Source organism: Lonchura striata, chromosome 9 (assembly GCF_050655825.1).
Source record: "Lonchura striata isolate lonStrDom1 chromosome 9, ASM5065582v1, whole genome shotgun sequence".
Lineage (NCBI taxonomy): Eukaryota > Metazoa > Chordata > Aves > Passeriformes > Estrildidae > Lonchura > Lonchura striata.
The window spans coordinates 24,025,997-24,051,595 of NC_140711.1; the positions used below are offsets into that span (position 1 = coordinate 24,025,997).

Below are 25,599 nucleotides of genomic sequence, written 5' to 3' on the forward strand. Positions count from 1 at the left end.
AAAAGGTAACTTTAACTGAGCTGTCTGGGAGCCTGGCATTAACCTTTCCAAACAGGTTTTGCTTTGTGATCAGGACAGGGGTTTATTAATTGGTTGAATGAATCAGCCTGCAAAGAGGTCTTACAAATACAATCACTTATCTCTTTACATTCAGTATGGACATCTAAGTGCCTGAACTTCCATGCTTTTACCTTCACTAGCTTAAAAGGGGACTAGTGCCTGCATTGCTGGGCTTGTTTTTCCCCCAGAAGCCTGCAAGCTGCATCATGCCAGAACATGGCACTCCTCTGAGATATCAAAACTTTCAGACAGCTGCGTTCCTAAAGCAAACACCACCAAAGAATATGACAGCCCACACACCTTTAGGGCACTTACATTACAGACATCAGTACATGTCAGAAAGGTTTAAGATGGGATAAAATAAACTGGCATAGAGTTATTGTCCTTAATTATCCTATGGATTTTCCCCTTTTCCATCGCCTTTTTTTTTTTTTTTTTTCCAAACACAGAACCAGAAAAACATGAATGATCAGCAAGTCTGGGAACACGATGAGAATCAGTGCAGTTGGACAAAATCTATACAGAAGCCTCAGAGCCAACAGGGGCTTGCCAAGAGACCACCCACAAAAGCGTCTGGAGACCTCACCAGTGCAAATTAGACTGGCTCCCTGGAAAGTCCATGAAAAGAAATAGTTTCAGAGCCTGACTCAGTCAGACTGCCTTGTACAGACACTACTATCATCCCCCTGATGTCAGTCACTTTGAGCCATGCTCCAGCCACCCCTGAGTGGTACAATCTGTTCAGCACCACCCCCACAGCAGACCCTGCCCATGCTCATTCTGACAGTGGCAGCCAGGTCTCACCACACAGACACCAAAATGACCAAGGGTACTTCCACTTCTAGGTAATGGGAACATTTAATCCCAACAAACCTCATCATTCTGTACGTTAAGTATTAGAACCCTCTTTCTTTCCCTGGACCTCTCAGGAAGACACCTGTGGATGCTGGGGGCAAGCACCAACTTATCATCTCCTCTTTTTTCTCCTCATTCCATTTCATTATTTCATTTCAATGCCTGATATACTGTATAGGATAAGGAAAATGTAACAACAGTTTAAAAACTGTGTATATTAATTGATAAATAAACCTCACAAAGCCATCCTCTTCTAGCACCACCATTGCAAATACTGGCTTCACAAAGTTGGATAGATGCACCTGAAATTCTACCAAATCCATTCAAAACTCTTCAACATAATATTTAGATCATTCATTCTGAGCAAAGCCTTTAATTTCCCTACAACTCTCTTTTTATTATTAATGTGTGCAAGATATGTAGTATAAACAAAATAAACATCCTGCAGTGTTTGATATTATATATTGGATACACTTTTTTAAAAAATAAAACCAAAAAACTGATGTGGTCAGTTAAATATTGTGAAGGCTTTCTTTAAGGAAGGAAAATTTGGAGAGCAAAAGACATGAGGCACACCATTGTAGGCAGGATTCCTCTTAAATGAATCAAGCAGGAGACCACTAAATTTGAGAACAAGAAAAAGAAATACTACCTAACAAAAAAAATATTCTATCCAATTTCATAATCACAAATTTCAATCTGCTGGACAATTTTCTGCATCTGAAAATAAAGTAACATTGTAGAAAATGTTGACATCTGGTTCTGGCATTATTCATGCAGAGATTTCTTTGAAATTTAAGTGGAGTTACCTCAAACATATACAGGTGTGAGGAGCCCAGTCGCTTCAGGATTAGCTGTTCTTCAGAAACCTTAGCAATGATATGAAATTTGAAGCTCCTCTTGAACTTTTCTACTAATTCAGTAATTACTGCTGTGCCTGAAATTGGCCTCCTTCCTGTAATTGCTCAGCAGGTATTTTCAATCAAAGAGGTTAACACCTGAATTTAGAGTCCAATTAACACCCAAAATGGACTTTAAACAAAAACCTGAATAAATCAGAGGATTTTCACAGCATAATGTTTCAGTAGCCCACATAGGCAAACACACAGTACATGCTCTGGAAATTCGAAAATTTGCAACAGCATGATCAAACCACAGTCAACTCATCAAATTTGTAGAATATTAGGATTACAGGTATCACCTGGGATTAAGCACTTCACATATGAGCACACAGACACATCTGTTGCTTTGTCACCAGCTGCAATGCAGGCCTTTCACTGATGCAATTTAGCATGCACAGAGATGACACTCCAAATTTCAGCAATGCAAAATGCATAGAGAAAAGATTTTACACACTTGCACCACTGGAAAACCATACTTCCTTAAAGCCTAACTTCAAACTCAGATGAAGGTTTGCAATCCTCCTTAAAACAGCCAGGAATCACATTGTTTTAACCAGCTGTTTTCAAAGGGATGTCCTGCTAGAGATGGCCAGGGGCAGGGACAAGGGGCAGGTGAAGTGAACCAGCTCATATTAGACATGTGATGTTAAAAGCCTTGGACCCATTATTAGCTCTTAGGATATAAGTGTAATGTTATAAAGGGGATTGCTGCCTTCCAGATGTCATTCTGAGGGAAAGCTTATGATGCTAGTTTTTCCCCCTAAAAAATATTTCCATGATGAATTCTAGAAAGTCTTGAAACATTTAAGGAAGGCAGCCAGAAGGAATGTTCCTAGAGGAATGACTGAATTGACAGCTAAAGACAGTCAAAGTGCCCCTATGTTCTCTATGAAATGATATTGCTGCAAGAACGTGATTGTAAAGACATATCATTGTGCTGTACAAGGCTTTTCATGGTAGCAGGAAAAAAAATTGTGTTGCTTGTAAGCCTGGCACCTTTGGCTCAGGAAATCTTTGAATCCAAAGCTGCTAAAGCGGAAAGAATTTCTGGAGCAGTGTTGCCATATGCTTGTATTGTTCTGATGCACCTCCCCAAGCACCTTCCATTGACCACAGCTGGATACAGGAGACACACCTCAGTAGACCTTTGCTCCAACCTGCTATGGCTTTTTTTTTGTTCTCATGTGTCCTCTGTTGGGTTTTTTATTATTTTCCTTAAAAATGAAAATTGTTTCCATGGAAACAATTATGCCAGTGGCATGTATGAGTTTAGTAATGTCCTTAGGAAACATTTACAGTCAGTTCACAGAGGTCAAGATGTCTTTATGAATATAGATCTTTAAGCAAAGATACTGTTAAGACAACAAAAACAAGTTCAGAGGCTTTCCAAAGTGATAGGTAATGACCACATTTCATCACTGTCCCTTATTTCAAGTTCTACATCAAAATGTTTCCTTTTGAAAATTTGGCCTCAGCTGTGAGTGTTGAGCTTTTGAAAATACGTTGCAGAATGCTCTGTAATATATAACCTGCTATGGGAAATGTTGTCACACTCAATAAGTTCTTTGTCAGAACTCTGAGTTTCTGTACACAGACTGTCCCAGAGGTCTTGGTATAAACATAATTCTATTATAATCCAGTTAGAAGAACTACTATACAATTGGAGCTAAAGGGAGGAAAAAATAAGATTAAGACACTCGTATAATTATTCCTTTGACCGCAGAACAAACCACAAGACAATGTGACATTATACTCACTGTTTACCAGCCCACATTTATAAAAAAAATCTTATCACACTATAAAAATATTTCAATTTTTAACCTAGCAATCAAGATAGTGCTTTACAGATAAACAGGAGCTTTGAGAGCTGGCCTGTGAATGCTTCTTCCTTGCATAAAAGAAAAGGATGCAAAGTGTTCTTCTTTTTCTGGCCCTCTCTATAACTACAAGAGGATCTCTGTGTGCTGGTTTGTGGATGCTCACACAGCCCACACAACTGCACCAGACAGGAATGAAGTGATGGGTCACGGCTCTGGAGAGAAGGAGCAGAAGCACAAGGCCATGCCAAGCTTCTCCCAGGGAATGCATGAGGCTGCACTGCTCCCTGCTCTGGGCTGCATCTTCCTGCAGCTGAAGCATGAGGTGAGAGGTGGCCTCAAAGGCTTATGGCACTGCTAAGCTGATATCCTGATCTCTGCCCAGCGCTCAGCCATCCTGTCTCTTCTGCAGCTCTCTACAGCTCTGCAAAGAGGATGTGCATCAAATCCACATGTGGAAAGAATCTGGTTCACAGCTTGCTGGCTCATAGAGCCTTAAAGGAGGTCAGGATTTTTAGCAGCATTTTGAAAAGGTACAGAGAGAATTAGTGTGGGAGACCAAGGTAGGCAAGCTGTTCCAGACAGCTGATGCGATGGCAGGAGGAGATCCAATTTAAATTCACTTTAGTATTAATTGTCAGAAAAGGATGAGATCAGTTTATGAACTAGGAGCATTGTGCAGTCAAAAGTTACAAGCCTGAGTTGTTGCCACAAAGTAGCTGAAAGGCTTTTCTTTTGAAAAGATTAAACTTCAAAGAATTGCAGAATAAGATACACAAGAAATGGCATGTGCTTTTGCTCGATAATGTTTGATTTTCGGGCACCCCCTCCCCAGCCCTATCACACTGTAAATTCTTAACACTGAAGTTGCAACTAAGTAGCTGTTTTATAAGATAAATGACTGGGAATATGAAAGACTTTGACCAAAAAAAAAAAAAAAAAGAGGCTTCATAAAATGGATTGAAAGAAGCATGGATAGCAGAAAACATTACCCAGTGTAGGGGACCAATTGCATATTTCTTGACCTAAGGAAGTAATACAGACTAAGAGATCAATGTGTCCATTACAGCTTAACCCAGTGGGATGACATTTGCCTTGTAAAAAATACAGGATATAACATCTCAGACAGACCCTGATGCTGTGTAGAACTTTTCCCTCTGTGGTAGCAAGGGGTTTATTTCTCACTGAAACCAAAAGGAGAATGGGTCGCCAAAACATGTTTTCTAACTGGGACTTAAATGATTAAGGAAAAGTAAAACCCTGAACATGTTGCCTAATGCAAAGAAAGGTAAACTGAGGTTGACCTACTGGTGACCAAACTCCTACAGAGAAGGCAGTGGAAATATTTCTTCTTGAGGCATGAGAGATCTTGCTGGCACTTCCCTTTTTTTAAAACACATTACTTTGACAATAAGAGCAATTCTCTGCCCAATTCAGTGGGCTCTGGGGCCAAAGAGAGAGAAATGAAAAAACTAGACTAGGACTTCAGTTTGTTTGGAAACTGGGGCAGGCCTTTCCCAAGACAGGGCTGGTTTAAGAACCAAAAGTATATTTCTCCTTTTGTTTGTCCATATCTAATGAACTGAAGGATTTCTGTGACTTAACTCTGTATAAAGGGACAGATTCAAGAGAGCAAGGACAGTTAGCTAGAAAAATAATTGTATCTATTTTAGGATAACTGCCACTAATAATCTCTTGTGAGCAAGACATACATTAATGTAATAGAAGTTGGAGCACATGTACCATATCAGGGAATTTGAGAGGTTTTTTCCATTCACTCTGAACCATTCCAGAGTTTCTGGTATAGGATGATTTTTTTTTCTCCTGTGGTTCAAGAAGCAGTAATATTTCCAAATACAGCAAATAACCCCAAAATCCTGAAGATAATTAAGTAGTGCGCCACAAAGCAGAGAAAAGCAACCCTGATGAGGGGGAAATGGAAAAGCAACACCCTTGTACTCATCATTCAGATCATCTACAGCATCCATACAGGAGTCAAGAGTTCCTTGAGTCCAAAATCCCTCACGGACCAAGACTCAGCTGGCTGAGAAATCCTTCCTCCCTTAAAAATTATGTTCCTTGGGAACAACAAAATTCCCACAACAACAGCCAAGGAGTAACCACGCACCAGATATTTTGGCAACTAGCACACAGCATGGAACATCTCTCCTGAAGAGGCAAAGTCAGCCTTGAATCTACTGCTAAATTCACCCTAACACTTAGCTTTTCCCTGAGCAACAAGTACAGTAATTTAAAAATTAATAGCATCAATTTGCTCAGTAACTTTGGGACAGGGAGGGAGAGACCTACCTGAACAGCAAGAATGAGCTTCTCATCTGATTTTTCTGTGAAGGATTCATTGCCACAATCCATGAGTGTATGGCATAAAGCCCTGAGTAAGCAAATTATCCAGTGGCAATTATGAATGAGAGAATGCATGCTGGAGGTGGAATGAAAGAAAATTAAGAGAGATTAATGTGAAATATAAGGTAATAATTAGGCATAGGTATCTGTTTTCTACCTGCTTTTGCCCATGGGGAATTTGAAAAAATAAATACTCTTATTTAATAAAATTCTCAACGCCAACAGAGAAGCAGGGCAACTTTTTAAAAGCTATGACAAGATATGCCAGACAGGCTGTGTTGCAATGGGTTTACATTTCAACATGGAATGGGTTGTAAGAGAACACAGCCTGCTATAGCATGTTTTGACAATATAAAAGAAATTATAGCTAAAAAATTATTTCCAAGGGGAAACAAAACCAATGCACTGATCCTGCACTAGGACTATCTGCAGAAGCTCCCATGCATGAAGGAACTGAGGTTTCTAAGATATGATTGAGATATTTTAACACCTCAGAAAAAAACCCACCATCACACAGACAAAAACTGACAGCACAGCTACTCTGTGAAAGAGAAGACATATTCAAACTGCTGAACTTGTTCTTTGCTCATCTTGGCAGTTATCTGGAGGCTGAGAAACAGAATTCTGGTACCATGCAGGATTGAATATTGATTTTTCCTCAACAGTTCTGTTATCCTCTCACTTTGCAGCACTACCACCTACATAAGATGAAGCAACCTCTAAGAGCCCATTGACAGATGCAAAACAGTTTTAAGTATGCCTTTCCTGAAAACTCCAATCCCTATTTTCTTTAACATATTTTTCTACTTCTAAAGGTAGTCTTTGGGCAGCTCTGAAGATGGTGACATTTGTTTGCAAGTAAGAACTAAGTCTTGTTTTATTTGTTGCTTTTACTATTCAGATAAACATGGCGATTTCTCTCCTCAGTCACAATGTCCAAAAACATCACCTGGCCTGAGCTCTGCTTTCAGGTTCAACAGATCCCAGAACACTGTGAAGAAATTTCTCTTTGTTAACTTCCAGAAATCTTAGATGAGATACTACTGGTCAAACTTTCCATCAATTCACATCAGCCATATCAGGACTTGATACTGAACTACCAAGTGCAGCAGAGGTTGAGGCATTTATGCCTGTAACTAAAGTATAAAATTAACTAACTTTTAGGTCCTAGCTGGAATAACACAGCCCTTGACAATCAATGGCACTTGTATTTTAGTCCCATTCCATCAAAACCCGTGTTCTTTAAATTTATTTTTATTTCAGTAGGTTATGGCACTTGCTGTTCTTTGCAACATATCTTGGGCAACATTGCTAAAAAAAAAAAAAAAAAAGCTTTTGTTCATCTGTTGAAGAGTTTAACACAATGAAGTTACCTTAGACATCAGCTCTGTTTAAAAGAGCATAAGACATCTATGGCATCCATGCAGTCTATTTTCCTGTGCTGGTTTCCTCTCTTCAAAGGCATCTTCTGTACCTAGATCAAAGTCCTTAGGATATTTCTGGGGTTTATGTACCCTTCACATGTTTCCTACCTAACCAGTAATGGTTCACCTCTGCTCCTCCTCCTCCTCTACCTGCCCTTTCCTATGCGAAGAAGTTTCTTCAACTCTGCTGGTCCAGCAGTTGGAAACAACATTACAGCCTATGACTGAGTAAGCCTTTCCCAGCTAAGCAAGACATTCCTCCCACTCCAGCAGAAAACCCAGCTTGAGACATTTCATCTCCCTGCTATTTCTTCATGGACTTTCTGCCAGCTACACCAACAGAAATATTTGTCAGGCTGCAGCATTTCCATCCACAGTGCAGCCCCAAGGCTTTATGTTGTGCTGGCTTATAGGTGCCGATGGGCAGGCAGAAGTGGTGGGACTGGGACTCCCTAGGTGAGGGCTACCACCAAAGGCAGCACAATGTGAAATTGTGGAATAACTTCCTGCCAGCAAGCCTGAGTCAGAATGTCAAGGTCTGGTCAGCTGTCAGGGTTCTAAGTGTAGAGAGGTTTCCTTAATGACATTATTTCTGAGAAAGAAACATTTGTCTGTCACTCATTACTGCATGCAGGTCCTTGCATCTCTAAAATGCTAAAAACCAGCATCTTACAAACAAGGAAAATGAGTTATTAAGCAATTGGAAAATGATTATACAATTATGTTCAGTTCGGGTACCATTAGTCACAAGGAAGATGGAATATATCCAAGCTTTAAAAGTGAATTACTCATACAAAACTATGCCTGCTGAGAGTCACTTCTCCTTTAGGGTTCAATATCTACTGTGCAAGATTTTCAGAGGAGATAACGAAGGCGGGCATTGTGGTTAAGCATAAGTACAGAAGCCAGGTTTGAGTTCTATTCCAGCCACCAGTGGTGAGCAAGCTGCAACTGGCATTAAGTCTGAGCTGGTGTAGACAGTCACAGACTGATGGTAGCAAAGCTAAGCAGGTTTGCAGCAATGTGGAAACCAGCTCCTGCTTCTCATTAGAATGGGTGTGCAGGAGTGAAAGCCAATCACAATTTACAGGCTGCAAATTCAGCAGTGCCACCACAGCTACAGTCTGTCCTACTTACAAGCAGGATATTTTCCCTTCAAATTAAAACAGGGCTCTTCTTGTCCAAGACTATTCCTGATGGACCATTTTCATGCCAAGCTCTGTAACCTCCATGTCCTTAGAGAGATTAGAATGGCCTCAACTCCACCTTTGGGTCTCAGTGGGTTTCTTTTGATCTCTCCATCCTCTCCTGCACATTTTATGCAGTTAACAATTCCAGTTTAAGTTGTCTAATTTTCTTTGCTGCTTGTACGTTCCAAACATGCTTCAAGTTCATTCTTGTGTCAGCATTAAACATTTCAACAGGTGTGGCCCAGCAGAGCCGATAATAATGCCGCACTTTCCCTGACCTTTTGCCCAACCTTCCTGTAAACTGGCACATCATCTTCCCCCTTTCCCACCAAAAAATAGTCTTTTTGTAATATAATATGCAGCCTTCAACTGTGTTGGGGCTGCTGTGCTGCTCCATTGTGTCTCTTGGAATGCTTTTTACTGGTACTTCAATGTAGTAAATGAAAGGGTGTGATACAGAACAGGTAATAGACAAGATTACAGATTGTGTCTACTTGTCATTAGCTGAAACTAAGTGCTATATCAACAAACATAATCTGTCCTCTGCCAAAAAAAAAAAAAAAATCAGGATGTTTCAGTTTAGGTAGCACAGGGTTAATAAAGGAAAACCAATCCCTTGTAGTTGATCCAGTACAAGTTTAGTCATTGTACCCATCCAGAGCTGACTCTGATTTCATTCCTTCACTTCCTCATGAAGCAAGCATCAACTTATAGCAAGTATCTTCTTTCTTCAGCTACTGTCTTACTCTGTTTCACTAAACACTTCAGGACATGAATTCCACCTTCGGGACTACCTTGTGCTTGTCATACTATGCAACTTAATAATTTCCAGTTACAAAGGAACCTGCATTTAAACCTTGAGTCTAACTTTGCCTGGGTAGTGAAGAAAGATGAGATCTGGGTCTGTCAGGGTGTTTTGCAACCTTGCTCACAGAAAGCACACTGAGGAGAAGGGCTCCAGCACAGACTCTGAGTCATGGGCTGTAGCAGGGGTGGAAATCCGTCTCCTTCCCTGGACAAGCTATTGTTTAAGCAAATTCAGCCAAAGCCCAGCCACATCCCTTTAGCCTGCTGAGGTAGTCACTCCCTGCCTCTGATGCCAGTGCAGTTGCATGGATGGGTGCAGTCAGTGCACTTCCCACTGCAGTGCACCACTCCCACTGCAGCCTCCCAGTGTTGGGGGATAGCACCAGCCCAGCTTGTTCTGACTTGTTTTTCAGAAGGACAACAATAAAACCTGTAGCCAGAACCTTGATAGTGGTAGCAAAGTTAAATGAATCGCTCCTTGTGCCTTGCCTAGCTTGCAGATACATCCTCACATAAACACATTTGCATTTAATAAATAATATTCCCTGAAGATTGTACAATAAAATATTTTATATAAGTTCAGAGCTTCCTTTTATGAGCTGCAGGCTTTGGACCAGTACAAATCCACAGAGCTCCATCAGAGTTTCTGTAAGTCAGCACCTGCCCAGCACATCAGTCCTCGCCCAGTATCAATCTGTAGAAAAGTGCCATGAACTTGCATGGCAATCTGCCAAATCCCATCAGCTGAAAACTGTCCTGATGAGCACAGTGTTCTCAGGGATGACTCACCCTCGTCAACATCACCATTAGTCAGAATATTTTCAGAAGCAACTTTAACAAGGTTTAGGGGTCTCTTTAATAAACATGCATTTAAATAAGCTGTCTTGGAGCAAGCAGATAAATGAAGGAGGCCCACTGCAAGTTAGAACTGAAGTGTGGCAAAACAATTCTGCAAAATGTTTTATACCTTATATAATCTCTCCTGACAGAACCTCAGGGGTTCACATTAAACACCATAAATCAGACCACCTGGGGCTCCCCTATGATTATTGCAGCTGCATGCTGCAAGCTCCAGTAGAAGAAACGTTCCCTTTTATTGTAAGAAAGTAATAGGGCATAGCCCAAGTCTGCCAGAAAAATGCACAAATCAAAAGCAGGCCCTGCACAAAATCAGCTTCAGATGTGTTCGTTTGCTCTGGATGTACGTGGCAAGCTGACAGTCAGAATCACTTTGTCCTCATTGATCACCAATGCTTTTGCCAGCAAGGTGAGTAACATGTGGAACAGCCAATTCTAAAGAAATGTCAGTTCAATGGAAAATAAAACTGAGGCATTTATTTTATTTTTCTGTCTTCTCCTCTGTGAATTTCAGCAATTGGGAAAGGCACTAGACTCTCTGCACTGAAGCCCAAGAGCACTTACAGCTCAGACAGTGATGCCTCAGCCACCATAGATGTGCCTGCCCCTGCAAAGAGACCCTCAGGGTCAGTAGCACCCACTCATCCAAAGACCTGGACACTTTTTGGCTTCTGCCATGTCCCTAAGCCCCATTTTCATTACAGAGAAAGATGTTAACTGCTGACTGGCAGGGATGAGAAACAGATATGAGAAACCTCAGAATATATGCCCATGAAAAGTGATGGGGAGAAAAAAAGTAGCAGTTTTTCCCAGCAGTATAGCAGTAACCTTCCTTCACTTCTGCCTTAATCCTAAACCTGACTGCTAACACTGATGAAGGGGAATTCCAACTTGTGAGAAATTATCTGAAGTGAACCCATGAAATTCCTCGGAGAAATTCTCACTTGTCCTTAGAAACCTGCATTGCCCAAGAAGTCAGAGATTGGTAGAGCCTTGATGTAGTCCTACAAAATCTTTGGTAACCAATATGACAAAGAACATATCATTGCCATCAGTTGGCTTGAAGCAGGGTCATGATGACATGTTGAACATCCTCTCTGGTGGCCCTCCTGTCTTTGGTACAACTAGCTAATTTCTGTGTCCTGCCTTGCTATCAGACCACCAAGACAGTGTTTGAAACATCAACCACTCAGACAGGACTTCATGCAGAGCGTTCTCTTATTGCAGTGATGGCATCTCTCTTCGCAGTCATCATGTCCCAGCCATTCAATAAAACAAGGAGTGGATCTTCTGGTTGGGCTTTAGTGTTTTGGGTGTGGACTTCAACAATACACACAAAATGTGACAGAACACATGTGCATATCCAAGGAGATTACTGAGGGAAAGAAAATGAGAGATGTTTGCTAGATAATAGACAGGGGGAAAACTAAGTGCTGTTTCAGTCCAGTACAACAACAGAAAAAAAACTTGGTAAGTTAAACTACCACCTGAAGGAAAAATTTTTGTAAAAGATTACCCTGTCCTGATATTAATTTTGGTTTAGGTTTGGGGTTTTTTTAAATATACATTTTGTTTATTTATGTGCACACACAAGCTGCCTTCAGGCATGTTTTCCTATGCTCAGGCTGAGAACAGCACAGTCAGAGCAGAAAGTCTGTGCTTTATTAGGAAGCCTAGAGGAATTGCTACTACCCAGAATGGGAGATGCAGGACTTGAGAATCATTTCAGTATTCAAGTCATCTTTAAAAAGAAAAAAAAAAAAAAAAACAAAACACCAAAGCAACCAAACAAACCCAATAAAACAACCACATTTTCTTCCCAAGCAAATTAGTTACCAGAAAAAGCATTCTGCCTTCTAACCCATCACCCTGTTTGACAGTACCTGTCAAAGATAAAATCTTTCAATGAATTAAGGGAGGGGAAAGGCCAATCCCTCCTAGTTATGGTGCAGCGATTTACATCAGTATAATTACATCTTCATTACTGTGGAGACTGACTACACCTCCAGGGAAACACTACTGGTACATAAGAACTTTGATTTTAATTGCAATAGATCTGCTACTATATATCTAAATCTCTTAAAACACATTTGAACAAGCAGAGATTAATAAAAAGATAGTGCTAGATAGTTCAGATTTGTGAAATGTTAAACTAATTGCAGTGCATTCTTTCCAGCCTTGAAGTGGTAGTACACTGCAATTTGGTCATGACATTACATTGCAAGGGTAATATATAGATTTTTTTTTCTTTTTACTAGCAATACTCTCTTCCAGATCAATCTTAATATAAATTCCTAATGCTTTGCAATTCTGATACTTGCCTATAATTCAAATGCTAATATCAGTTTAACCTGGAACTTACTGCAATCACTTTCCCTCTGAAAAGTGCCCTCTTTTAATCAATGGAAACTGCCATTCTGAGGGCCTTCTCTTCAAACAGTGAAATCAATCCCCCTCATCACTGGCAGGCTCTTCAGCTGGAAGAACACCCAGCACTTGAAGAAAATCGTGTAAAGATGCAGAACACACACACTGCCTTGCTTCTCCAGAGACACGCTCAGGTCTGGCACCAGCAATAACACATCTCACTTCACAGCCCCATCACACAAGCAAGCACCTGCAGTGAGCCTCACACTTTATCTGTGCCCTAAACAATTTGTCTCACAGCTCTTAAAGATGGGTCTGTCCCCCAAAACAAAGTCTGAATCATCAAATCCCCCTGTGCAATACTTTTATACCTTTATGAACATATTTAAAGCGGGGAGTGTTTTACCTCCTTTATGCTTTGTATGGGCTGGTGTTCATGTCTGTCTCTGTGCTTGGAAGGGTTTAACTTCATTAGGGTTGGCCTACAACAAACTTTTTTCAAGGTTTCCAGATCCTCCTTGCAGCTTCCCTCCCACCACCAGCCAGGTGGACCTGCAAGAACTCCTGCTAAGAACTGTTCTCACACTCAGTGCTTTATATAAGGTTACAACTTTACAAAACTAGTTGAGAATATATGTAAAAATGAAGAAAAACAAAAAATTAAACTGATTTTTAAGAAGCACCCCATGTTAATGCAGCCTGTGCCATGTCCCAAAATTTTAACATAAATACTAAATTTTCCCTGTCTTTCCAGCCTCTTGTTGATCTAATTGATTTAAGTAGGGTGTATCCTTAAAACAGATTTCAATTTGTTTCAACTGAATTGGCAATTGTAGCATTAGATCCTTCATGGGCATATTTTAGAGAAAAAAAAAATAATATGCATGTGTCTGTCTATATTGAGTATTAGTCAACTTCCTGTAATTTAATTGTAAAAACATCTTTCATTTTCATAGTACAGTTTTTCTGTCTCCATTCCACCAAAAGGTGGAGGGCGGAGAGAGGAGGGATAGAGAGAAAGATCTAGGCTTAAAACATAATGCAAGGGACAAATATCAAATCTCTTCTGAACTAAAACTTGTTCACCATGAGCTTAGAGGAATTGGTACAGGCACTGCAACACAGGAATTCCATCTTGCCTGTACCCATGAGACACATTCCTTTCAGCAGGATCTTCTTTCAGGTGCAAAGCATCCCCATCATTTCCTAGGACAGCATTTTGCACAGCAGGCAGAAAGCACTGCTCCTCACGTATGCAAATCCATCCGCGTCTGTGGGGCTCCTCTAGTGCCCACCCATTCACAACAAGTAAATCACAGAGAGAAGCAGGATTTAACTCTGAATAGCTTTGCTTTTGCTGATATAACTTCGACCCTTGATGATAGTTAATGTCAGGGTTTTTTTGCATTCAATTAATTTAACGGTCCAGATTTTTAATTTGCATTTCATTTAACATTTCAGATTTTTAATTTGCCAGATATTGTTTATCAAGTATTCATTTCAGCACCTTTCACTGTATATACAGTGCATACTCCTCAGTAATTAGTGTGCAGTAAATTAATTCTCTCCTTGTTCCTTCATCAGATATTGGATTAAGAAACTTTCACTGTACCAACATAGTGAGCTAGATTAGAAATTTCCCATCTATAATACCTTTGTTTAATATTTGTCTTGTATATGTTATGCTGCCTTAATGCTTTACATGATAAGAAATGTTATAGTTAGAAGCAGAAATCTCCAATTAATTTGGAGTCACATATTTGTTTGAAATTATTAGACTCAAATTAAATGTGTTCACATGGTTCTATAGCGTCTACTCCTTTAGACATCCCTACATTTTCTTTAAGAAAGAAATGGTTGTTGTATTTATATAAAGGATATTAAAGCCACCTGATGATTTTCATCAACTGGCATGAGCCTTAAATCAGATCCAAAGTAAATACCTCATTACTCATATGTCTTCTACATTCTGTCAATATGGGCCAAAGACCAGCAGAAGTGTCCTCTTACAAATCCAGGGAAAATAATACACAGACTCAATAGAAGGGAATTACTACCACAGTCCACTGAAATTCTTCGTGTTTTGCAAACATTTTCACAGTTCATTTCACCTTTTCCACGTCCACTGAGACACACAGCACACAGACACAATTGTTCCCAGGTCAGTCCAATCTTGGAGAACACTTTTGCTCAGTGATTAAGGCTCCTCTGTGCAAACTATATTCATCTCTACCTGAAATGACCTTGCAGAGCTCATCCACCTGCATGGTTTTGATGTAGCAGGCCAACTGTCCAAAAGGTTAGAAAATATCTTACCAGAGACATTTATGCTTATATAGTCAGTGGATGTTTTCTTAGGATATGTTTGTTTTTCATGCTTTACAAGTCTGCAAATTGATGAATACAACATATCCCTTCAACAACAGAAGCAGGCATTATGAGTGATGTGTGACAGAAGGAGGAAACACTGGTCCTTCCTGAACCTATGCCCAAAATGTCTTATGTCACATCAAGCACCGGGGCAGGCACACAGAGTACTGGAATCTGGTTTGGACAAGCGTCAGCACTGGCTAACATGGAAAGGCAAAGTGGTGTAACAGGGATCTGGGGCAGAAGAGGGTTGGAGTTTGGGTTTTTCCAAGCAGCTCGCTGCTGAACAGTATGAACCACAGGCCAACTAGACTGAAATTATCCACAGCCATGTGGATAGCTCCCAGATTCCCCCATTGCTTTTCTATTTGAACCAGCAAGACATACAGGAACACCATTTACACCTGAGAAATGGAAGCTGCTGCTCTCTTCTCCACCAACATCTAACATAGGACATACAAATGTACTGAAAAGCATCATTTGCAACAGGGTACAGGAAAAATATTGTTGAAATTATTTGGAAAGCTAATAATGAAAATAACTGTGCCTTCCTTCTCATCCAATGCAATAAGGACTTCCTTTCCACATTTACCACATTTTTACTTAAAGGTTACAGAAATCACTAATACATGTGTGTGACTGTGGGAAACTCAAGTTAGGGCGAAGGGAAGAAAAACCCACACCTACAAACTAAGAAGTCCTGCTGTTTCTTTCTTAATGAGATAAGCAGATATTCCTAAAGATCAGGTTGCAGTTGTACCTCTCTTCCCTGGCTGCTCACAGTCAGAGGTATCCTGTGCCAGCTCCACACTCCCACTCACTGTGTTTGGTGTAGGAGAGGGGAACACACCTGAGCCACAGCCCCTGCCAGTGCTGTCCAGGATTTTGTACATACCCCAAACACATGGCAAAGCACAGGCTTGGGAACTTTATACCATCTGACAACTGTTTGCCAGTGGACATAGAAACAGCAGAATTTGGTTCTCTCTATTGTCATTTCAGCAAAAGAAAGCAAGTCATCAGTATGAGACATTGAATAAAAGCAGATCTCTAAAGCTGTGACAAGGTGATTGTAATATTTCTTTTGCTATTTGGGTCCCAGAAGTCCAAGCAACACACATAAAAACAAACAAAAAATTAAACACCCCAACACACCACAATAATCTTACAAAAATGCAAAGTGAGATGAAGATCTTGCATGTTGTATTTCTTCTCTGGTTGAAATAAATTTTGTCTTAGAATAAAAGATAATGTTTATTTTATGCAGAAAGTTTAGGCTTCATTTTTTTTTAAAGCTAAAATATTCAATTTATTCAGTAAATAGCCTATCAGGATAAAGGGTCACTGAGTATGCCAAGGGAAAGTATATCTTTTGAATTAAAGGATCGAAAACTCAGTCAGGCAGAATACTGGTTGCTCTCAAGAACATTATGGGAACTAATGAAAGAACCCCATTTCCTGCCTTATACAATTAAGTAATCAGCTGCCTTTGGTTACCCCTAACAACTTACACAGACAAGGGGATTACTAAGCAAACAGACTGCAGCATTTCAGAATACACAGTCAACGGGAATGCTGAAACGACATGCATTCCCAGGGGAGTCACTACCTTTTCAATTTTAAGAGAAGGAAGTGGGATTATTGAAAATTTAGGACTTGGCAGACCTTTACAGAAATGCTCTGGCTGATGTAATGTGCACTATCCAAGTTAAGTAGAAAAATAACCCTTGCCATCTGAAGAATGTTTCCCTTACCACGTGAATTCCTGATCTGGTTCAAATGAAGGGATGCTTAGATACAAAATAAAACTATCTTGTTTGGGCCATAAGAGATTCTTATGATCATAATTAAGGTTCTAAGTAGTATGTTGTGAAGAAGTCTGACATTTAAAAAACACTGTCGCTTCAGCTGGGAGTAAATTTTACATCTGAAAAGTAAGGAAAATATTTCTTAAACTCTTCAGAGACCTAGTTTGCACAAGCACTAAATAAGCAGTGAACAGCTTTCCCCACTGCCTCCATAGGTGCCTGTTGGGGACAGGCAGCGTTTCAGTGCTCAGCAGTCACTAGAAGTTTATTAGATTTATGACTCTGGTGGAAGCAGTGCCAAGAAGTTTTGGGAATCCACCCCTAAACAAACACTTCGATGAGTGGTGGAATAAACACAGCTTAGTTTTCTCACAGCAGGGAAGTAGTATTTGGGGTTCCTTTCTCTTCATGTTAATAGACTTTGCTGTCCTCTTTTCAACTAATTGGTACTGCTGGTGGCAGGACTAGGAGTGTCATAACAAAGCCCAGAGGTACTTCTGTAACACTCTGCAGCCTTCTGGGGAGGGCGAGGGGAACTTTCTGTTGCATCACTGCAACCTCTCAAATAAAAATCTGAAAGTCTGTCAGTAGAAAGGAGTAATGAAGATATTTATAATTTGTTTAGAAAGAAAATAAAACAGGAGAAAGAACACAAGCAACAGTCTTGTTCTATAGTGACTGAATGTCCAAAGTAAAGAAAAATTAAAATGCTACACTGCTTGCTACAAACTGCCAGAGTGCTGGAAGTGCTGAATGGAATAGTGCTTCAGAAAGAAGGTAAATATTCACTCTTACTATTATCTGCTGAGCCACTAGAGACATATTAAATAAACAGCTATGCAATGTTGAAAATACTTCCAAAAGAATAAAAGAAAACTGTCAGCATTGCCAAAAGATAACACTGAAAGAGAGGGGAAAAAACCTAGTAGTTATGAGATATGGAAAGTGAAATTTATTGTAAAAGTGCATTGTCTCAGTTTTTGACAATGTGAACTCTCTCCTGCACCATCTGGCTCCACTGTCCCCACTGCAGGGTGATCTAATTATTGGGGAAACATTTGCTAACGACAGCACCTGGCTGCTCTTTGGTGTTTAACTTTCCTTTCCTGCTCTCACAGCATCAGGTTCACAAGACCCAGGCATATCTGCAGAGTTGCTCATGGATACAGTAATAATCTGACTTGGCCAGTGGTGGCAAGTACAATAAGTGACTTGTCTATCATTACTAAATTGCCAAGCTTTGAGCTGCTCTAAAATACCATTGTTTTCCAACTCATTTTCCATCTCATCCTGGACAGACCCAAAATTGGCTCCAAAATTTCTGGTTATTTAACTTGTCCCCCTTCCCCAGCATCGTCAGGTGTTGAACTGAGCAATACAGCTGCATGGTACAGCTGTACAGCCACTGTGTGCTGTTGGGCAGGTGGAATTTCTAAAGAGGATTAGGTAATCTGACATCAGAGATGAGATTAACCATTGAAAGAGAACCTCAGATATTTTGGTTTTCCTGGTGGGTTGGATTTAATTGAAAATGGATCCTTCACCAATTCCATCCAAAAATACTAAAAATGCCATTACAATAAGTCTTCTTTGAAATCCATCACGTAAGATCAGCCACACTTCCTAAAAAAAACTTGGGGGCCAAACTTCATGAGGCATCACACCACTACCTCTCACCTCAGATGCAAATCCCAAACCAGCCCAGCCTTGTGAGCAGGTCAGAGCCTCACCTTGCCCCTGGAGCAGATATAGCTGCCACCTGCCTGGGTTGGACTGCAAGGAGCTTGTTGGTACAACAAACCTGCTCCATGACTTCATGAAGTGCAGTTTGGCATATAACAACACATGGCCCTCACACTGCTTTTAGTACACACTGATGGTATTTCCCTGCACAGAAGTAGAGAGCCAACACTTGGCAATGTACAGCTCCGTCCCTCCCCAGACTTGCTACTCCATGCTGCCTCCTCTTGAACCTGAACTGTGGTGTCAACAGCTGGGATTCATGATCAGATTTAGACCCCTGGACAGAATTTTTAAAAAGGTATTTTTCTCCTTATTTCAATACAAACAGAAAAAAATCTTAATTTTATTTGAAAATAAAGTTACATTTAAATTTTGAAGTTTGTATTTCATAAATGTATTAAATAAATTTAATACATTTAATAAAATACATTATATTTTAAAGTTATTCAATCCCTTCTGTTGATTTCCTAGGAAACTTCCCACAATTTGTTATCAAACCCTTTTTTTTTTTTTTTTTGCTAATCCTGCCTCTGGTTCAGGGAAAGGAAAGAAGCAGTAAAACCTGGAATAGCAGACTCAGATCACAGTTCAGAGAGGGGCTAACTCAGCAGAGGCAGCTAAGCAAACCAAGATGCCTTAAAGGAGGCAAGTGGTTTATTTGTATTGCTCTGCTCTTACAGGTGGAACAACACAGCTCCAGACAAAGGACATGGGACTTTGTTGCATCCTTTCTGTCACAGTGGGACAGAGCTCTGCTAACATTTCATGCATTTATTTAATCATTGCTGTTCAGCAGAGCTGGTAAGAAACTGCACTCCCTGGAGATGCTGTGCCAGATTCCTAAGGAGATCCATCCCCAATTTTTTTTAACATATTTAGCAGCCACAGTGCATAGTTAGCAAGGGGGCATTTTCCTATTCCAGCCAGGAAAGTTTAAAAAGAAATGTACAAAATATCACAGAAATTGTCCACAGAAACTGTAAGATTCAGTGAGTGACTAAAGGATGCAAACAGGAATACAAGCAATCACACTTCACAGAAATACAGGAATTGCTGTGGGTTTAGATTGTTCTCTGGACAGTAATAGCAACACGCCTAGAAATCTTAGTATCTGATGCCAGAATTCTGAACAGAAAACATCCAGCAGGTAGCTGTTATAACATAGATCTAGAAAGTAAACTATCGGCTTCCCAAGCAAGAAAAGGGCACTGGGTGCAAGAGATGAAAGAGATTAAAGAAACAAATCAGACTACCAGCAATAATGGATGCCTTCAGCCCCTTCCTATGCACTGCTTATGTATCACAGTACACACAATTGCTTTCCTTACTTTGCCATCTTGAGATGATTGCTCTTTAGATTAGAGAAAAGCAAATAAAAACTAAGACATAATGAACTGTAAAGGATTAAACTGGGTACTTCACACAATTTCTTCTGTAATACAAGACCAGGGAGATGATAAATGAAGTTAAAAGGCAGTGCACCTAAACAATACATGCTTAAATGCATAGCTTGCTGCACCGTATGGAAAAGTCTGTCCTCACTCCTCCTTGGCTTTCATGGTGACATGTTGGGAGATGGGTCAGTTTTATCCTGCCTTGTCTTCCTTTTACACAAAAGGTCTTATTCACTAATTCATCATATCTTCATGGCCCTAAAAATCCGCATATTTACTCCAGATTGCCCTGCTGGTCCAAATGGAATACTTTTCTACTGCTAGGATACCTGTAAAATATAGTTATTTTTTAAAAATAGCCACACCATATCCAAAGCAAATGGATTAAATTCTCTCCTTTCACAGTTTTGTCCTTTCCACACTCCTGACCATACCACCATCTTTTTTATTACATTGAACATAAGGTTATTTTGTTTGGCAAGGTGTTTCACACCTTACCCCATCTTCTGCTTCATCATAATTCCAATATGCCAGTCTGAAAAACAGTGACAAACTACAGTGACAAACAGAAAAAAAAAAAAAGAAAATATACACCTTCATGATTTTAACCACACCACCTCTGCATTCAGTGGGGCTTCCTTGCAAGCACCTGCAGGCCTGTTAACACCTTCATGTCTTTTCCCAACCACCTTACCAAAAATCACAGGTGATGTTCTGACAACTCACATTGCCTCACTGTTACTTTGTGTTGGTCAATAAAATTTCATAACATTCTTCCATTTTTTCCTATCCATCTGCTCTTCTCCTCCAAGGTTGTAAGCTCTTGGAGGCAGCAATTCACTTTTGTTTTCTGTGTTTGCTTAACACAAAGTGGTCCAGCTTTTGGACAAAGAACAAGCACTTATAGTACTCATCATCACAAGATCCCATTGGCATATAGAACTTCCATAATTTCAGGAAATAAAACAGATAATGCATCATCATTATTAACAGCTCTTTTTTCCCATTCTCTTTTGAGTCAGGGGAGCCCATATGTTCTCACTATGGGTTTTATTGTATTCCCTCTGAAGAATCTATTACTGGCCCTTGTCAGGCTACTACTATGGCAGCAAGGAAACCTGTTTTATGTAGGCTGATAAATGAGCCAATAAATTCTAAATCCACTGCCATGGATGCTTCAATTATTATTATTATTTATTGTCATCTGCTATGTGTTAACTGTCTTCTTGGGGCTGGACCAGTTGGCAGTGCTGATGAGGGTGAAAAGTCTTCTGTTGTGTAAAAACAGAAAATTAGTCCTGTGGAACTTAATAGGGAGGATGAGAGGAATATTAAAAAAAACATTTCACATGTAAGCAAGAACTCCCTATGGAAAAGAGTCCTCACATTGTTTGCCTCTTTTCACCTGCTACAGTGCTGATTAGAAGCTTAAATGAAGACTATTAAACAAAAGGGAATCTAAATATTTAACAACAAAGGTTGGCCAGAAAGCCAAAGAAAGACAACTGATCAAAAAAAATGACTGCATGGGAAGAAAAAAAGTAAAGGACATGAGATATCACAAAAATGAAGAGCAAGTCTTACACAGAGAGCCAAATTCTGAGATATAAATTCCAGTTGAATACCTCAAGTTAGGATTTTCCACAAAAATGTTAAACCAGGGATAAACTGTTAATACTTGAAATACCTGAACTTGCTTGTCAAGTATTGGAGGGGTAGGGGGTCAGAAGCCAACCAAACACCAAGGCCCACATAAACAAAAATCCCAACACATCTCTGTAGAATTCTGGAAAAGGAGATGGTGAAAAGGGTGAGGGAATGGCAGGAAGAACACAGCACACACTGCATAATATTAACTGGGGATTAGGAACTCTTTAACCCCTGCAATCAGAATGTGATAGCAAAACCTGCGTGCCTTCTAAATGGGAAATAATGGGATATCAGGGTATTTATAATACAGCATACCATTTTTTAAATTAGAATAAGCTAGTTTTTAATAGAATTCAGATATAGAAATGTCACACACAAAAGGTGCTGAAATACTGCTTTCCTAACCAGCATTCCCACATGCATCTAGGGATGATTTGCTGTGAGATTTACAGAACTATACTGGATTATTGCTCAGTTCAAAACACATCTCTGGTACAGACAAACAAAGTCGAAAATGATGGATTGGTTGTATGCAATTCATTTGACAAGCATCAGAAAGTGGAGAGCAGGGAGAGGAGAAACCCCTTTACTAAAGCCATGTAACCTGAGTTAATGAAATTATATTTAACTAAGGGTGTGTATTTAGACTTGATCTTACCTTGGTGACTTAGCCATTAGTAGGAATTCATTGTTTACCTCCACGATACTTATCAGTACTTAGGCAGTGTTTGCACGTGATTTTCAACTGATTGCTCAACATGCTCTGTGTTAGACTGTTTTGAAATAAATGAAAACACAGCAAGATCACAGAGGGCTAATCTCAATTATCTAATCTGTTTAAAACTGCATGGTTTCTTGTTGAGGCCACATTACGGCTTCCTCTATGGGCAGAACTGTACCTACTGATGCCAAACCAGGTATTTGTTTCTACTTTTGCAAGTCCAAAACTTCTGTCAGTGAAACGGAAACAGTTATTATTCCAAATTGCTTTTCTTAGGTCATTTGAGGACCACTATTCAAGGGGTAATAACCACCTATAATGGGCTCCTATTGATATCTGTGAGAATTGCGAGTGACAAAATAGATGCTCAAAAAAAAAAAAATCTTTCCCCTTAAAAAAATCTCACCTCAGAAACACCTCAGACCTCTAAGAAACTCATCACAGGACAGAGAATATTGAGCTTGGAAAGCTCAAGAAAGCTGGGTAACTCCTCAAATCTTTAACAATACAAGGCAGGGGTGGAAACCAAATATTAATATTTTGACTTAAAATCTAGCCTCTCACCACCTCTGGAGCACATCTCCTGCCCATCAATTCATGAAAAGAACAAAAACAAAACAAAACAAAACAAAACAAAACAAAACAAAAAAAAAAAAACCACCAAAGACTTCCTGGAAGACCGTGAAGCCAATTGGCAATTTACAAAAACAACACATGATCAAAAAGTTGCTTTTTATAGTATGTGTTTGCACTGGCTGGAGAACATAATAGCCAAAATTCTCTCACCTAGAAGGATTATGCTTTAGCTTTATGCAATCAGTTCTAAGATTTCACCTTGTGCACCTGAACTTCACCACCAAACTCCTTGAATAACTACGTCAGCTTCTTCCAAAAATGGCATTAAAAATTAAGAGGAAAACAATCTTAGCACCTAGAGACTTAATGCAGATACTAAAGAGTTTGCACATTGACCTGCCAAGACCTGATGTCTGTTGTCTTCTTAGAGAATAAGTTTGCCCTTGGGACACATCTTTCAAGCAGCTGGAGCCCTTGAGACAATTAATGAGAAAGACTTCTAGGAACACTTTCACTTAAACTCTCATGCAGTTCTCCCTCGTTCTTCACCAACCATTTTTAATGCATCCTCCGTTGTGGAATTCAGCAAAAGAGCACTACCCTTGTGCCCTATGGTCCCTGTAACAGGCTCCCAGTAGCAACAGCCAAGTAAATAAACCATAAGTATCAGAAAATGCTATTTTACAAGGGGGGAACGTCCATATCAAAGCTATCAAACATCTGGGTTTGAAGCATGTGGCCAAACTGAACTGCTACATTTTCCTCTTCCCTAACATAATATTTCCATCCAGCATCTAATTGCCTCTAGAATTCGACTGAGCCACGTTTTCCTTCAGACTTTGTGGCCATTGCTTCTCCAGGACTTCTCACAGCATAAGACACCACCACTGAGGGACTAATCAGCATTCAGTGCAAGGGCCAGGGAGAGGCACATTAGAGCAGCAGGAATTAGAACAGCATTTTCATTACAGAATACACCAGTAAGGAAGAGCCTGGCTCAGGACGGAGCAATTGAATGGCAAAACGTCTCCATAGGTTTGCTTAAGACTTCCTGGAGTCTCAGTACTTGGCTGATGACCTTCCTTTTGAGACAGATCTTTATTATAGTTTTTTTAGCCAGGAGTTCAAAGGAGTAACACTGACAAAATAAGGGAGATGATTCCCTCTACACCCCAAATCACAGCTTGCTGGAGTGGTAAGGAATTACCTCAACCTTTTCTTCTACCATACAACAACATGAATGCTCAATCAAGAAGCCAAGAAGCGGCAATGAACATAAAGGTTCAGAGACAATTCCTGGTTAAGCACCAACATTTGCATGCTGTTGGAATTACTTGAACTTCTTGAGACTGCAAAATGAGGTTGATCTTTTCCCAGAGAACCACTGCTGTCTGATTACATTCCTCGTGTGACACACATTCAGCAAAAGGGGAAAAAATCTGAAATACTGATTTTCCTCAAACATGACTAGATACTAGTAAAAAAATCACTTCTAACTGAAGAAGGAGAAAGCAAGATTGAAAAGTTTGGGAATTTTCTTATATTCTAACAGCATATGACTACCTCTCATTTTAGCAGAGTTCAGACTTAAATGACAGAAGTCCAACTGCTCTAGAAAATGAATATGCAAGTGGAAAGCCTGAATACTTTCTTGTCATAATGCTTCATAGAAACCATAGTTTCTTTAGTTTAATTTCACACAAAATATGGGTCAGAGACAAAGTTCTATGTCTATACTGTGATGTTTTGTTCAGAGATGTCCAATGAGCACTGCTAGCAGCTTGACCATATACCATTAGAGCAAGAATAATTTATAACTGTTTAAACCCTGATTGAGCCAACAGGTCACAGATTTTTCTTCAGCACAATTGGCAACCTCATGGCTTGTTTGCACATGGCAGAATTGAGCTTTGTTTTTGCCATGACTATAAAATGCTGATGTTCATACTGCAAAGCCCTAATTGGAACAGGTGAATAGCAGCACATTCTATCCAGGCTAGCAAGGAAAAATCAGGAAATTAAAGTGTCCTTATTATTCTAAAAGTACAGAAAACTGAAAGGATACATTTCTAATAAAAATAAGCTGAAAATATTGCAGGAGGAAAAACTGCTTTTTTACACATGAGAAAAAAGCACAATTTGGTTTTTTGCAAAAGAGCACACAGGAGTAGACTCTTGCTTTTGAAAAATGCTACAAATGTAAAAGACTTGATTGGCCTGAAGGTTGGGGTTTTTTTAAGGAGTCACTAAGCAACATGATTGTTGCCAAAGCTTAGGATTTTACTATAGTATTTGTGGTAACTTGATAAAAACCCACCAAATTTTCATGAGCACACAAGTTTCCAGAATACTGGCATTATTTAATAATCTGTTTTATTTATAAAGTACATATTTTCAGTTCTCACTGATGTGAACAAAGTAATATTTTTAATCTTCTTTCCATTATTTTGAAAGACCTGGCTCATAAATCACAAATATTTGGGGTTGGCCATGCATATTTGACAATTTTTTTGTCTAAGGATAGACTCAGGCAACACTTCTCTTTTGCCAGAAATAGTTCCTGGCTAATGATTTCTGGGAAGACTTGATCATTATTTTCACAGGGCAGTGGAACAGATTCTTTGCATGAGGCCAACAAAGGAGTCTGTCAGAGAGTAACATGAACCTTGCCATGCTGCCACCCAGAAAGGAAG

The 25,599-nt window shown here is 39.7% G+C and overlaps 1 long non-coding RNA gene across 4 annotated transcripts in view; it reads right to left on the bottom strand.

Moving 5' to 3' along the window:
- The window catches only part of LOC146766685 (uncharacterized), a 263,759-nt gene that overhangs the window by 228,596 nt on the left and 9,564 nt on the right, over window positions 1-25,599 (bottom strand). The gene's annotated exons all lie outside the window — the stretch shown is intronic.